Source organism: Loxodonta africana, chromosome 3 (assembly GCF_030014295.1).
Source record: "Loxodonta africana isolate mLoxAfr1 chromosome 3, mLoxAfr1.hap2, whole genome shotgun sequence".
NCBI lineage: Eukaryota > Metazoa > Chordata > Mammalia > Proboscidea > Elephantidae > Loxodonta > Loxodonta africana.
This window is the reverse complement of record NC_087344.1, coordinates 59,584,223-59,600,148: the sequence shown is the minus strand read 5'-3', so window position 1 is coordinate 59,600,148 and position 15,926 is coordinate 59,584,223.

The following is a 15,926-nucleotide window of genomic DNA, read 5'->3' as shown; positions in this document are numbered from 1 at the left end:
ATCTGTTTGTGTGAAGGCTCTTGTATCTCTAGGGTATATTCCGAGGAGTGGGATTTCTGGGTTGTATGGTAGTTCTATTTCTAACTGTTTAAGATGACACCAGATAGATTTCCAAAGTGGTTGTACCATTTTACATTCCCACCAGCAGTGTATAAGAGTTCCAATCTCTCCGCAGCCTCTCCAATATTTATTACTTTGTGTTTTTTGGATTAATGCCAGCCTTGTTGGAGCGAGATGGAATCTCATCGTGGTTTTAATCTGCATTTCTCTAATGGCTAATGATCGAGAGCATTTTCTCATGTATCTGTTAGCTGCCTGAATATCTTCTTTAGTGAAATGTGTGTTCATATCCTTTGCCCACTTCTTGATTGGGTTGTTTGTCTTTTTGTGGTTGAGTTTTGACAGAATCATGTAGATTTTAGAGATCAGGTGCTGGTCGGAGATGTCATAGCTGAAAATTCTTTCCCAATCTGTAGGTGGTCTTTTTACTCTTTTGGTGAAGTCTTTAGATGAGCATAGGTGTTTGATTTTTAGGAGCTCCCAGTTATCTGGTTTCTCTTCGTCATTTTTGGTAATGTTTTGTATTCTGTTTATGCCTTGTATTAGGGCTCCTAAGGTTGTCCCTATTTTTTCTTCCATGATCTTTATCGTTTTAGTCTTTATGTTTAGGTCTTTGATCCACTTGGAGTTAGTTTTTGTGCATGGAGTGAGGTATGGGTCCTGTTTCATTTTTTTGCAAATGGATATCCAGTTATGCCAGCACCATTTGTTAAAAAGACTATCTTCTCCCCAATTAACTGACACTGGGCCTTTGTCAAATATCAGCTGCTCATATGTGGATGGATTTATATCTGGGTTCTCAATTCTGTTCCATTGGTCTATGTGCCAGTACCAGGCTGTTTTGACTACTGTTGTTGTACCAGTACCAGGCTGTTTTGACTACTGTGGCTGTAGAATAGCTTCTGAAATCAGGTAGAGTGAGGCCTCCCACTTTCTTCTTCTTTTTCAGTAATGCTTTGCTTATCCGAGGCTTCTTTCCCTTCCATATGAAACTGGTGATTTGTTTCTCTATCACCTTAAAAAATGACATTGGAATTTGGATCGGAAGTGCATTGTATGTATAGATGGCTTTTGGTAGAATAGACATTTTTACTATGTTAAGTCTTCCTATCCATGAGCAAGGTATGTTTTTCCACTTAAGTAAGTCCTTTTGAATTTCTTGTAGTAGAGCTTTGTAGTTTTCTTTGTATAGGTCTTTTACATCCTTGGTAAGATTTATTCCTAAGTATTTTATCTTCTTGGGGGCTACTGTGAATGGTATTGATTTGGTTATTTCCTCTTCGATGTTCTTTTTGTTAATGTAGAGGAATCCAAGTGATTTTTGTATGTTTATTTTATAACCTGAGACTCTGCCAAACTCTTCTATTAGTTTCAGTAGTTTTCTGGAGGATTCCTTAGGGTTTTCTGTGTATAAGATCATGTCATCTGCAAATAGAGATAATTTTACTTCCTCCTTGCCGATCCGGATGCCTTTTATTTCTTTGTCTAGCCTAATTGCCGTGGCTAGGACTTCTAGCACGATGTTGAATAAGAGCGGTGATAAAGGGCATCCTTGTCTGGTTCCCGTTCTCAAGGGAAATGCTTTCAGGTTCTCTCCATTTAGAGTGATGTTGGCTGTTGGCTTTGCATAGATGCCCGTTATTATGTTGAGGAATTTTCCTTCAGTTCCTATTTTGGTGAGAGTTTTTATCATAAATGGGTGTTGAACTTTGTCAAATGCCTTTTCTGCATCAATTGATAAGATCATGTGGTTTTTGTCTTTTGTTTTATTTATGTGGTGGATTACATTAATGGTTTTTCTGATATTAAACCAGCCTTGCATAAAAAAAAAACAAAAAAAAAAAATTTTTTTTTTAACCTGGTATAAATCCCACTTGATCGTGGTGAATTATTTTTTTGATATGTTGTTGAATTCTATTGGCTAGAATTTTGTTGAGGATTTTTGCATCTATGTTCATGAGGAATATAGATCTGTAATTTTCTTTTTTTGTAATGTCTCTACCTGGTTTTGGTATCAGGGAGATGGTGGCTTCATAGAATGAGTTGGGTAGTATCCCGTCATTTTCTATGCTTTGAAATACCTTTAGTAGTAGTGGTGTTAACTCTTCTCTGAAAGTTTGGTAGAACTCTGCAGTGAAGCCATCCGGGCCAGGGCTTTTTTTTGTTGGGAGTTTTTTGATTACCGTTTCAATCCCTTTTTTTGTTATAGGTCTATTTAGTTGTTCTACTTCTGAATGTGTTAGTTTAGGTAGGTAGTGTTTTTCCAGGAATTCATCCATTTCTTCTAGGTTTGCAAATTTGTTAGAGTACAATTTTTCATAATAATCTGATACGATTCTTTTAATTTCAGTTGGTTCTGTTGTGATGTGGTCCTTCTCGTTTCTCATTCGGATTATTTGTTTCCTTTCCTGTATTTCTTTAGTCAGTCTAGCCAATTGTTTATCAATTTTGTTAATTTTTTCAAAGAACCAGCTTTTGGTTTTGTTAATTCTTTCAATCGTTTTTCTGTTCTCTAATTCATTTAGTTCAGCTCTAATTTTTATTATTTGTTTTCTTCTGGTGTCTGATGAATTCTTTTGTTGCTCACTTTCTATTTGTTCAAGTTGTAGGGACAGTTCTCTGATTTTGGCTCTTTCTTCTTTTTGTATGTGTGCATTTATCGATATAAATTGGTCTCTGAGCACTGCTTTTGCTGTGTCCCAGAGGTTTTGACAGGGAGTATTTTCATTCTCGTTGCATTCTATCAATTTCCTTATTCCCTCCTTGATGTCTTCTATAACCCAGTCTTTTTTCAGGAGGGTATTGTTCAGTTTCCAAGTATTTGATTTCTTTTCCCTAGTTTTTCTGTTATTGATTTCCACTTTTACGGCCTTGTGGTCTGAGAAGATGCTTTGTAATATTTCGATGTTTTGGATTCTGCAAAGGTTTGTTTTATGACCTAATATGTGGTCTATTCTAGAGAATGTTCCATGTGCGCTAGAAAAAAAAGTATACTTTGCAGCAGTTGGGTGGAGAGCTCTGTATAAGTCAATGAGGTCAAGTTGGTTGATTGTTGTAAGTAGGTCTTCTGTGTCTCTATCGAGCTTCTTACTGGATGTCCTGTCCTTCTCCGAAAGTGGTGTGTTGAAGTCTCCTACTATAATTGTGGAGTTGTCTATCTCACTTTTCAGTTCTGTTAAAATTTGATTTATGTATCTTGCAGCCCTGTCATTGGGTGCATAAATATTTAATATGGTTATGTCTTCCTGATCAATTGTCCCTTTTATCATTATGTAGTGTCCTTCTTTATCCTTTGTGGTGGATTTAAGTCTAAAGTCTATTTTGTCAGAAATTAATATTGCTACTCCTCTTCTTTTTTGCTTATTGTTTGCTTGATATATTTTTTTCCATCCTTTGAGTTTTAGTTTGTTTGTGTCTCTAAGTCTAAGGTGTGTCTCTTGTAGGCAGCATATAGACGGATCGTGTTTCTTTATCCAGTCCGAGACTCTCTGTCTCTTTATTGGTGCATTTAGTCCATTTACATTCAGCGTAATTATAGATAAATAAGTGTTTAGTGTTGTCATTTTGATGCCTTTTTATGTGTGTTGTTGACAATTTCATTTTTCCACATACTTTTTTGTGCTGAGACATTTTTCTTAGTAAATTGTGAGAACCTCATTTTCGTAGTGTTTGACTTTATGTTTGTTGAGTCGTTACATTTTTCTTGGCTTTTATCTTGAGTTATGGAGTTGTTATACCTCTTTGTGGTTACCTTATTATTTACCTCTATTTTTCTAAGTAAAAACCTAACTTGTATTATTCTATGTTGCCTTGTATCACTCTGCATATAGCAGTTCTATGCCTCCTGTATTTAGTCCCTCTTTTTGATTATTGTGATCTATTACATATTGACTTCAGTGATTCCCTGTTATGAGCATTTTTTTTTTAATTAATCTTAATTTGTTTTTATGATTTCCCTATTTGAGTTGATATCAGGATGTTCTGTTTCGTGACCTTGTGTTGTGCTGGTATCTGATGTTATTGGTTTTCTGACCAAACAATATCCTTTAGTATTTCTTGTAGCTTTGGTTTGGTTTTTGCAAATTCTCTAAACTTGTGTTTATCTGTAAATATCTTAATTTCGCCTTCATATTTCAGAGAGAGTTTTGCTGGATATATGATCCTTGGCTGGCAGTTTTTCTCCTTCAGTGCTCTGTATATGTCGTCCCATTCCCTTCCTGCCTGCATGGTTTCTGCTGAGTAGTCTGAACTTATTCTTATTGATTCTCCCTTGAAGGAAACCTTTCTTTTCCCCCTGGCTGCTTTTAAAATTTTCTCTTTATCTTTGGTTTTGGTGAGTTTGATGATAACATGTCTTGGTGTTTTTCTTTTTGGATCAATCTTAAATGGGGTTCGATGAGCATCTTGGATAGATATCCTTTCGTCTTTCATGATGTCAGGGAAGTTTTCTGTCAGGAGATCTTCAACTATTTTCTCTGTGTTTTCTGTCCTCCCTCCCTGTTCTGGGACTCCAATCACATGCAAGTTATCCTTCTTGATAGAGTCCCACATGATTCTTAGGGTTTCTTCATTTTTTTTAATTCTTTTATCTGATTTTTTTTTCAGCTATGTTGGTGTTAATTCCCTGATCCTCCAGATGTCCCAGTGTGCATTCTAATTGCTCGAGTCTGCTCCTCTGACTTCCTATTGCGTTGTCTAATTCTGTAATTTTATTGTTAATCTTTTGGATTTCTACATGCTGTCTCTCTGTGGATTCTTGCAACTTATTAATTTTTCCACTATGTTCTTGAATAATCTTTTTGAGTTCTTCAACAGTTTTATCAGTGTGTTCCTTGGCTTTTTCTGCAGTTTGCCTTATTTCATTTCTGATGTCTTGAAGCATTCTGTAAATTAATTTTTTATATTTTGTATCTGATAATTCCAGAATTGTATCTTCATTTAGGAAAGATTTTGATTCTTTTGTTTGGGGGGTTGTAGAAGCTGTCATGGTCTGCTTCTTTATGTGGTTTGATATGGACTGCTGTCTCCGAGCCATCACTGGGAAACTAGTTTTTCCAGAAAATCCACTAAAAAAAAAATGCATTCAGATCCCTATCAGAACTGCCTTTGGATTATAACCGCCACCTTGTTCCCTGTAAGGATGAAAGTCTGAGATTTGGATCATATATGCTCGGCTGTAGCTGGCTCTGTGTTTTTAGTCCAACTAGGGGTGGATTTTTGGTCCCAGGGTTTTTTGTGTCTCCTTCTCTCAGGCCAGAAGAGTCGGTTAGGAAAAGACCAAAAGAAAAAAAAAAAAAGGTGGGGGAAAAGCAAAGCCGCCGTGGAGCCGGAGCCTTTCTCCCTCTGGCTCAGGAAATTCCAATGTTAATGAAGCCTTCTGGGGAGGGTGGGGGAGGGATCAGATAGATAGGAGAGTAGCACCTCAGAACATAGCCAGAGTTGCTTGTCTTGCTTGGAATGACTATTTTATCTGAGATTCCTGAGGGGCGTGTCACCTATGTGTGCTGGCTGTGTGGAGATTGCCCCCGGGGATCTGGCCCACTCTAGCCGCGGTCAGATCCTCCACTGCCAGTCCCACGCCCAACGTCAAGGTTCCCCTGCTGGGACGGTGCTCTCCCGACTCCAAAATCAGTTGCTGCCTCCTGGGGACTTCTCCTCCCGCCGGCCGCATCGTTGCGCCACTTCCGCGGACCGGCTGGGCCCCCTCCCGGGGTGAGTTCAGGGGGGTAGGGCTGCACCCCTTGTTTGCGCCGTCAGCTCCCCTGGGCCCTGCCCTAAATCGGGCGCCAAAAGTTACCTGACTGGGACGCTGGCTCCAGGCTCCGAAAACAATCGCTGCTTCCCCGTATTTGTTCGTTTTCTGTCTCTAAATCTGTGTTTGTTGTTCAGAGTTCGTAGATTGTTATGTATGTGATCGATTCACTTGTTTTTCCGAGTCTTTGTTGCAAGAGGGATCCGAGGTAGCGTCTACCTAGTCCGCCATCTTGGCCCCGCCTCTTCAGCCAATTTTTATTGAAAAATTTTTCCGTTCCCCCTCTCCTCGCTCTTCTTTGCTGGGAAGTCCAATTACATGTATGTTAGGCTGCTTGAAGTTTTCTCACAGCTCACTGATACTCTGTATTTTTTAGTCCTTTTCTCTCTGTGCTCTATTTTGGATACTTTCTATTGCTATGTCTTCAAGTTCACTAGTCTTTTTTTGTAGTGTCTAATCTGCTGTTAACTCCATCTAGTGTGTTTTTAGCTCTGACATCCTAGTTTTCATCTTTAGAAGTTTTATGTTGATTTTTTTTTATATCTTTCAAGTCTCTTCTTAAAATGTTTAATTTTCTTTCTAGTTTCGTGAACATATGGAATAGTTACATTAGCTATTATAATATTCTTGGCCATTAATTCTATCACCTGTGTCATTTCTAGGTCTATTTTGATTGATTATTTTCTCCTCATTATGAATTGGATTTTCTTCCTTCTTTGCATGTCTATTAATTTTTATTGGCAAGCAGATATTTTGAATTTTACCTTATTGGGTGCTATATTTTTGCATTCATATAAATATTCTTGTGCTTTACTCTGGGAGGCAATTAAATTACTTGGAAACAGTTTGATCCTTTTGGATCTTGGTTTTCAAGCTTTGTTAGGTGGGACCACAGCAGTAGTTAGTCTAGGGATAATTTTGCCGTATTACTGAGGCAAAAATACTTTGTGTGCTCTGTCTGATGTTTCGTTCTGTTATACATAGGGTTGCTATGAGTCAGAACTGACTCAATGGCATCTAACAACAAGAAACTGATGTTCCATAAATTATGAGATTTTTTCACTCTGACTTGTGGGAATAGGACATATTTCTGGCCCTGTGTGAGCCTCAGGTATTGTTCACTCTGATCCTTTCAGATGGTTCTTTCCTTAGCGTTGGGTAGTTTTCTCACATGAATACACTGATCAGTACTCAAGTAACTGCTTGAGGGGAACGCTGTGCAGATCTCTAGAGCTATTTTTCTGTGTAGCTGTCTGTTCTCTGGTACTCTGCTCTGTGAACTCTAGCCTCCTGGCCTTTCTGGACACCCTGATCCATTTATTTGACTCAAGGAGACTACCAGGATCCATCTGGATTCCCTCTTCCTGTTCTTTAGCCTAGAACCTTTTTTCCAGGCAGTAAGCTGAGGGCAATTTTGCTACTAACTTCATTGATTTTCCATCTCTCAGGGGTTCTGCTCCTTTTCTGACTGATGTCCAATATCTTGAAAGCCATTGTTTCATATATTTTGTTCATCTTTTTTGGAGCCTTGGTGGTACAGTTGTTAAAATACTCAGCTGCTAACTAAAAAGTCAGTGGTTCAAACCCACCAGCTGCTCCATGGGAGAAGATGTAGCAGTCTGCTTCCATAAAGATTTACAGCCTTGGAAGCCCTATGGGGCAGTTCTACTTCATCCTATAGTGTTGCTATGAGTTAGAATCAACCCAATGGCCGTGGGTTTGTTTTTGGTTTGGGTTCATCTTTTAAGTTTTTTTCAGGTAGGAGGATGATTCTAGTCCCTGTTACTCCATCTTGGCTGAAAGTGGAAAGCAAATTAGCCAGAGTTTTTGTTTTATAAATCCTATTATTCTGGTTGTTCTCATCAAAAGAACATCATCAAAAGGGTTGTTCTGATACATACCATTCCACTTAAACCATAGCCAAAGCATATGATCTCTTTTTCAGTCCAGGAGAAACCTTCCCTTCCCCCAGGGAAATGTCCTTCTTTATAACCCTCTTCTTTTCTGCCTCCGTTACAAACTCTTTCAGTTCTATTGACTTGGGCTTTTAGAAGTAAAAGCTAGGAAGCTCTGTGGCTATTTTGGCTTTCTGCTTTGCTATATACCTCCCCTAAAGCAAAAAATGCATAGCCAGCCACCTACCTAAATGGAGTGGGGATGGGGGGCAGGGGTGTGAAGGTGAGGAAAAAAGATAAATATACCATGTATAGATATCTCCCAAGTATTTTCTAACCAAACATATATTTAGCTTCTTTTACTTGGTACATCTTCAACTCAGGCAAATCAGACTAGGTCGTCCTTCTCCCTGTAATTTCATTCATTCGTTTATTGAGTACTTACTATGAACCAGGCCCATGGAAAAGAAGCACAGTTTAGAGCTTAAGAACTTTACTCATTAGACAAATTGGGTTCAAACCCCAGATACTAGCTGTGCGATTTGAATGAGTAATTTAATCCCTGTAAGCCTCAGTTTCCTCCTCTGTAAAAATGGTTCGTAATAGTATCCCCTCAGTTTGAAAGGCCCTTGTTGGCATGAGGCTTCCCTCTATGAAAAGCAGTTTTGATTTAAAAAAAAATTTAGAGACTAAGAAATGGGCCTTAAAGATCGTTTCCATGCAATAACCTTGTCTTTTTTTTTTTTCTTTCGCTTGACCATTGTTTTTCCAATTTATGCACACATTTTCTCTCTCAGAATTAGGACTCTTATCCCGTGATAACTTGGCATACCGTTGTAGTCATCCACAGAGTCTGGATGGACCCCCACCCAAAATTTGGTTTGAGGCTGATGATGCCACACATACCCCAGGAGGACATAAAAGGGTTTATTACTCACATGGAAACCCTGGTGGTGTAGTGGGTAAGAGCTATGGCTGCTAACCAAAAGGTCGACAGTTCAAATCCACCACGTGCTCCTAGGAAACTCTATGAGGCAGTTCCACTCTGTCTTAAAGGGTCACTATGAGTTGGAATTGAGTCGACGGCAACGGGTGGCAGGCATTACTCACATAATGAGGCTTTCTGGGGAAAGCGGAACCAGGCTTCCCTGGTCCAAAAATGACTTGAGAGAGCAGGGAAAGGAGACTGGTGTGGGGTTTTTATTGTGGCAAGGGCAGAGGCCTACATGGTTTGACCTACCAAATGACACAAAAGGCGGGAGCATATGGGCTTTCTCATAAGCTCACTCAGATGTGGGGCAGGAGGCAAAAAGGGAGGGGTGAAGCTTAAAAGCTGTCAGCAGTCAGACATCAAAAAATGGAGTCAGACTCTATTACACTCACAGTTTACAGTATGTAATCAGCCACTATGCAGATAGGTGCTGCCTGTGGAGTCTTAGCAATCCTGGACAGTCCCACATGTGGAAAGAGTGGGAGGAGGGTGCTGGGAGGTGAATTTACATATCATTTATACGTGTATACGTCACAACCCAGACATAAAAAATTTAACTTGACTTTCTATAAATGATCCCCTCCTGCTTTTTAACCCCTTATCTACTCAAAGCAGGAATTTAAACTTGTAAAAATCGCCTTGAAAAGTAAGTCCCAGACTGGGATTTCCCTAACCTTGCTGCGTCTTTATGGCACTCTACTGATGTCTGACCTGGCCGACGGGGCGTGAGGGCTCTTGCTGTGTTCCCCTGTCCCTCTCCTCTCCTGGGGGGCTGTTCCCTCGAGTTCTAGAATGATTTTCGGAGAGCCCTCCTGACTGGCAAGAACATCTCCCCTGTCATATCCTTCCTCTTTCCTGGGACAATACACTTTAGTCATGTGACCAAGTCTCACATTAGTTCAAAAGCTAGAGGAGGGGGGAACCCAATGAATAAACCAAGTGAAAAAATAAAGGAATACTTAAAAAATTCCAGTTTCATATTCACCTCCTGTCAAAAGGCATGTTTCTCTTTTATTGTATTTAAAATGAAACTTTAATATACCACTGTGTGTTTAATATACTACTCAATGTCCCAAGGCATTGTTTTGTGCTGATTTTTATTTTATTTTTGTTGTTTATAGGTTTTACTGCTGCATATCCAACGCAATCCTCCATTCCTTTTAGATTTCAGACTTTGGAAATTCCAAGTTCAGAAAGAAAAGGATTTAATAGTCAAACCAAGAGATTTTGTTATAAAAAGGTAATGACATTGTCTTAGAGATTCTTTTAGTCTGACTTTTAACCTCATTGTATTTGGCCCCATAGGACTTTTTAGTTTGGTTGGTACATTTGTCCTTGTGAACAGTAGAGGGCAGTGTTATCTAAGGAGTCACAGCATCCTCGCCGATGTGTACTAATGAGCTTGAAAATCCTAAATCCGTGTCTGGACTAAAACAACCATGTCTGGACTTACCATATAGTACCACATTGAACCAAAAAAATTTTTAATAAGAAGGTGTATTTGGAAAAACTATGATAAAAATGAACAATCCAAAGACTGTAAAATTCTTTTCTCCCCCTTCACCAGCCTTCACCAGCCTTCCTCCCTAAAACAACCACTTCCTTTTCAGATAAGCCAGAGTCTAGTAAGTTTAGAATTGCCTTGGACTTGAGGCTCTTTTTTAAACTTCTTTCAACAATTTGTTATCACTAGTCCTGTATTCTCTCCACCCCCACCTCTCCCCTAAATTTCTGTTTCTTTCTTCTCCCATCTGCAAAGTTCCACTTGGCTCCTGGCGGGCCCTTGCTTTAATCTTTGGGATTTCATGGATCCAGGCCCCTGGAGTATGACCTTCTCCTCTCTCACCGGCAGGGGGCTGAGGCGACCCACAGAAGTCCTCAGAGTCTTCTTTAAAATTTTTATTCCTTCACTCATTTATCCAAGACCTTTAGAATAAACATTCTTTTGGAGAAGTCAGTATCTCAGTAACCTTTTGCTGCATTCTAAAAATGTGGTTTTTTATGCTACCGCCTTGCCGAGATGGCGGAGATGGAAGGAAGAGGTCTGGGTTCTGAATGCAGGTGAGTCACGAAGGCAAGCAGCCCTTTGGCCCCTCCTTTGTAAATGAGAACGCTGAACTAGAGAATGTCTAAGTTCCTTCCACTTCTGATATTTTAGAATTCTAAGATAGCAAATTAAAAACCCTGGTGGTGCAGTGGTTAAGATCTACAGCTGCTAACCAAAGGTTGGTAATTCAGATTCACTAACCACTCCTTGGGAAGCTTATGCGGCAGTTCTACTCTGTCCTATAGGGTCGCTGTGAGTCAGAATCAACTCAACAGCCGTGGATTCACGTATATATAAAACCCAATGCTGTCAAGTCGATTCCAACTCATAGCGACCCTATAGGACAGAGTAGAACTGCCCGATAGAGTTTCCAAGGACGACCTGGAGCATTCTGTCGACCTCTTGGTTAGCAGCCACAGCACTTAACCACTATGCCACCAGGGTTTCCCTCACACATATATATGTATGTATATATACACACATATATATATAATTTCTTGTAGGTTTCCGCAAAGATAATAAATAAGACATTTCCTCAGTTTTCTCTCTTCTCTCTCTTGTCTCTCCGGCTATGTCTTAACTGTCTTTTTGCCTCTGTGTCTCTTTTCTGACTGGTTTCTCATATGTCCATTTAATGATAATATATTCCTTCTCCAGGATACTTGTAGCCCCAACCAAAAAAACCAAACCCTCTGCCGAAGAGTTGATTCTGACTCACAACAATCCTGTAGGACAGAGTAGACTGCCCCATAGGGTTTCCAAAGCCGACCCCCACTGAGTGCTTTAATCACTGCACCACCAGGGCTCATATTTGCAGCCCAGGTTCCAATAAAAATAATAGCAACCACCATTCACTGGTCCTCTACGATGTGCCAAGTCATTTTTGGACCATATCTCTAATTCTCAGAACAACCCTAAAAAACCCTAAAAGGAAGGGTTTATTGCCTTAATTTAATAGAAGAGGAAACCGAGGCTGCCCAAGGTCACACAATGTCTAACACAAGGTTTGGCACATAAGAGGCCCTCAATAAATATTTGCTGAATTAATGTTGAAAGAATTAGGCCTCAAACTCAGGTCTAGCTCACTCCAAAGCCTCGTCTTATTTCCACACGCTGCACCACACCTCCCTCAGTGGCCTGCAAAGCTATAAATTTGGTTTATGAAAGTCAGCGTGTTTCCGAAAGGGCCTAAGCAAAACAGACCAAACTTGATAACAGGGGAAGATGTCAACTAATGTGCGTCGGCACTGTAGAAATATGATCTGGTTCTGAAGACTCAAATCCAGACACTAAATGGGCTGAGTGCTAAAGTTAGCATTTAAAAAAGCTATGGATTTTCAGAAAGTTTTTTGCTCAAGGAGCCACAGCCGTGGCCAGCCCAAACTACAGACAGCATCAAATAGAGAGAGAAATAGCTGAGAAATTGGATTCCAACTTTTTGAAGGTGATCACATTGGTTTGTCAGTGCGAGAACTTTCATCTACATATCTGAAAGCATTTTGTAAATCAGTGCAGAATTTTATGGAAAGGGCATGGGATCCATAAATCAGGTTCCCTATCCTCTTTCCTGTTCCTAGCTATGTTACTTTAAACTAGTCATTTAACTTTTCTGGGCTCCAGTTTCCTCATCTGAAACATCAACTTTAGATTATGTCATTTTTGAGGTCTCTTCAAGCTAAAAAAAAACAAAAACAGAGAAAACCCTTCCTATTCCATGCTCATTGTTCTCATTTTTCCTGAGGGAAAAGGGCACTGAGAAGTTAAGTATCTTGTTTAACATCACCCGATAATTTAGTGAGGCAATACAAATTAAAAACAGATTTTAAAACTCCAGTACCTCACCACCCTTCTTAAAACATTAATCATACACACCCTTGCGCCTGTTCTCATAGCGTGGTTGTGTCCTCACATTCATTCTGTGACCCACTTAGCACATCTGTGACAGAGAACCAGTGCTCTCTGAAACGTGTACTTACCTGAGCAGTCCAACTCTATAGTGAACCGTCAGGGCCTCGTTGCCCAGCTCATGTTCCCTGGAAGAGTTGGACTGCTGGGTCCGAGGAATCCTTCACAGAGCTCAGTGCCTGGACTGGCAATTTTGGTTCTAGAGATGAAGTCTGCTGCACGTTGTACAATTACTTACGGTTGTGTAGGTGACTTTGCATACATGAAGTGACACGCCTAGCCCGTGACAGGACATAGCCCAGTGGCCCTTCAGACATTTTCTTCCCCCATACCCTCTTCCGCCCCCATGCCACCTGAGTTGTGGCCACTGTTTCCCAAGCTGTGTAACCCTAAGGACCCACTAATGTCTTTGTACCTCCGTTTCCCCATCTTAAAAATAAGGGTGTTACAACAGGTAGGCCCTTGCCAGGGATTACGATTCTGTGATTCTAAACTGGATCCCTTCCAGGCTCCAAAGAACCAACACTGGTGGAACCCGGGCACCATGTCCTCTTGATGGGGCACAATTTTAAACTCATGTTAATTTCATACATAGTCCTTACAGTAAGTCCACCTTCCCATGTGGTAGTCAGGCCAGTATTTAATTTGTAATGAAACTGTACAAAGTTAATACTGTTCACTTATTAACTTGATAAAACACCGGAGCAGGGATATTCCAAGTGTCAGGGATCTTTAAATGAAAGCAAATTCAGTTCACAGAGCTTAGCATGTTCAAGGGAACAGGTACCCAGGTGTGCACTCAGCAGCATATTTGAACCACGATGGGGTCTGCCCAACCAGGCTGCTCTGTGAAGCCTGATTCTCTGTGTCAGTCCCCAGTCCCCCTTCCTAAAGGGTCTGCAGGACACATTCCTGGAAATAACCAACACTTGCCTGGCACTGACAGTGCAGCAGCACCCCTCGAAGACCTTTACCTTTATTAGCTCATTTAATCCCCATAATGATCCTGGGAGCTAAGTCCCATTATTATCCCCACTTTTCAGATAAGGACCCTGAGACAAAAAGAGGGCTAAGTAACTTGCCCAGCAGAGCAAGGTTGAACCCAGACAGCAGCTCCTGGTTCCCAGACACTGCTGCCCTGCGGCTGGTCCGCACAGCGTGGCCAGTGTCTCCCCCACCGAGGGGAAGGGAGCATGTCCTCCTTTGAGCTCCTGCAGGCTTGTCTTACCTTATACCATTGACTGCTTTCTGCCTGGCATTACCATAACGTGTGAGCACATTTTTCCACCATAGTTGCTTTACCGTTTCTTTTTCTCTTAATTGTTGTGAAAATATATTCAGCAAAACATTCACCAATTTCTACATGTTTAATTCAGCGACATAATTACAGTCTTCTTGTTGGGCCACCATTGTCACTACCCTTTTTTGTGAGGGCATACCCATGGGGGACTCCTGGGGCCGAGTCCTTGGAGCTCCCAGCCCCACACCCTTTCCAGACCCTTTAAACCCTTCAAAAAGGGATTGAATGAATGACCCCAACTCAAGTCTCTGCATTTTCATCAAATTACAGGAACACATCTCAGCCATTTTATGTGGTTTTGACGTGTCTCCTTTGTCCCATTACTAGAACTTGTGAGCCACTAACAGGCTGTGCCTGTATCTTCAGTCTTTAGCACACGGCACATAGTAGGCTTCAATAAGTGTTTGTTGAATTGGTACCAGACTTAAGAAACAAGGAGGGCACTGGAAAAGGGAGCTGTAGGTATTCTCGAGGACTGCACTGATTTTCTCCGATGCCTTAAAGATATGCGTTTCGCTTCTCTTGTCTGACTGTGTTTCCACTGTAGCGAGGCCAGTGAGGGGTCCCCATCCTCATCTGCTCAGGTGCCCAGTGTCACAGCTGCCCCTGCTTTCCCACACCTTCCCTTCACCTGGGAGACTAAGAAATACTCTTTGAGGAAATGATCTCCTCCATAGACCTCATTCTCATTTTCATAATTGCTCCCTTAGCGCTCCCAGGGACCTTCGGTAGCTGGCATTCCTCTTCTGCACCCCATTCCGAACAAAAAGTTGTATTTTCTCTCTCAGAGTACAGTTGCTTGCTTTCCTTTTTCAATAGTCATCAGAGGTGTGGAAATGGTATGATATAAGTGTATGGGGTGAGGACAAGGGGGTGGGAGGAGGCACCTCGGAGGGGAGAAAGCAGAAAGGAGGAGGGGCATCTTAGAAGGAGTACACCCCAGAGACACAGCCAGTTTTAACCAGAAAGACCTGGGAGACCCCTGAGTCCCTGGCTCAACAGAGAGGCCCTTCCTGTGACAGCGTCTCATGCTGAAGCCTGCCTGTCAAATGTGGCGAAGCAACTGCTAGCTGAGGCCGCTGCCTCTCCTGTTCCTGTTTCCCCTGTGTCACCTGGAGGCAGTGGTATACTGGTAAACCAGCTCTCCCTCCGACAAGAAAGCCCTGATTTATAGCACTTGCCAATTTCCATGGTGTATATACTCCCACTCTGGCTGATTTCAAGCTACAAATGGTTTAACAACAGACTAGCAAAATTTATGAACGTTAACAATCACCCTTGCAAGCTGGCATTGGCCATCTTCAGTCTGCTACTGTCTGGAGGACCTCTCCTTGGACATTCATTAAGAGCAAACAGGCAGCACTCCACCCCTCCAGGCTAAGAGGTGACCATTCACCAAGTTCCTTCCTATTTGCCCTGGACCCAAACGTGGAATAAAAAATAAACAGAAATAAAACATGACTAAGGCCCCAGAAGGGTTGCTAGATTTCGCAAATAATAAAAACAAGAACACCAGTTACATTTGAATTTTAAATAATTTTAACATAAATTAAAAAAAAAATTTTTTTTTTTTTTAGTATGCCCCAAATGTTGCATGGGATGTGTTTGTACTAAAATAATTATTTGTTGTTCATCTGAAATTCAACTTTAACTCAGATTCTTGCATTTTATCTGGCAATCCTAGCTCCCCAGACACATGTGGGTGCCTAGGAAATTCGCTGGCGATGATGAGAGGGTGGCGATGGACCGGCAGCTAGAGATGTGTGTCCTTACTGTCCACTGTTTAAACTAGAAAAGTAGTGGTTGCATTTACTGTTTTGGCTTTCTGTAGATTCTGAGACTCTGGAAACTAAAAGGCACCCCAAGGCATTAGTCTAACATTTTCATGTGACGAATGAGGAGACTGAGGCCCAAAGAGGCAACTTTTTCAAGGTCATTCAGCTAGTAGCAGCACTGAGACTGGAATTCCAGGTTCA